The sequence below is a fragment of the Corvus brachyrhynchos genome, unplaced genomic scaffold (assembly GCF_000691975.1).
Source record: "Corvus brachyrhynchos isolate BGI_N302 unplaced genomic scaffold, ASM69197v1 scaffold130, whole genome shotgun sequence".
In the NCBI taxonomy this organism is placed as follows: domain Eukaryota; kingdom Metazoa; phylum Chordata; class Aves; order Passeriformes; family Corvidae; genus Corvus; species Corvus brachyrhynchos.
In genome coordinates, this window is record NW_008236193.1 from 104,041 (window position 1) to 104,775 (window position 735).

Below are 735 nucleotides of genomic sequence, written 5' to 3' on the forward strand. Positions count from 1 at the left end.
CAGGTAACGAGCGGCTCTGCAGAGGGCACCACGAAGGAGTGGCTCAGCACGGCTGCCCCAAAAAAAGCGCTTTGGGGTCCCGGGGGGCACAGGGGTCTGAGTGGGGGCACTCGCACCCAGGGAGTGCTGTCCCAGCAGAACGGGGAGGGTTAGTGAAAGCCGCCGTGGTTTTGGTACCTCTGGTGGCAGCAAAGTCAGTGCCCAGTGCCAGGACAGGGAAGTGGAACCCAGCGGCTCCATCCCAGTGCCCTCCTCCTCCTTCGGGCTCCCTCTGCTCCCTCCCCATGCCCAGACCCCTGTCCTGTCCCCAGGCCCTGGCTGGGGGCCTCAAAGGCTCTTCCGGCTCTTGTCCCACACCCCTCCCACCATCACGTCCTCCTTGGGGTCACCCAGCAGGGACCAGAGGCCACACATCTGCCCCCGTGCACCCACGGGTGTGTCCCATGCAGGTGGGAGCCAGCGGGTGTGGAGCCCCTGGGGCAGCTCCCACCCCCAGGATTTCCCAGTGCGGCAACTGGCGTCTCTGGGCCACCAAACTCCCCGTGTTTCGCCCCAAAACCACCCCGCCAAGGCCACTGCTTCCCTTTTTCTCTGTGTTCTTCCTCTGAGCCGGCAGTGAAGGCAGTGGGGCCCTCGGGGTGACGCTGCCTCCCGACTCCGTGCAGGGCCAGCTCCGCGCTCCGCCGCGCCAGCCTGGACCTGGCTGCCCCCGCACCGGCCACCCCCCTGCCGGCC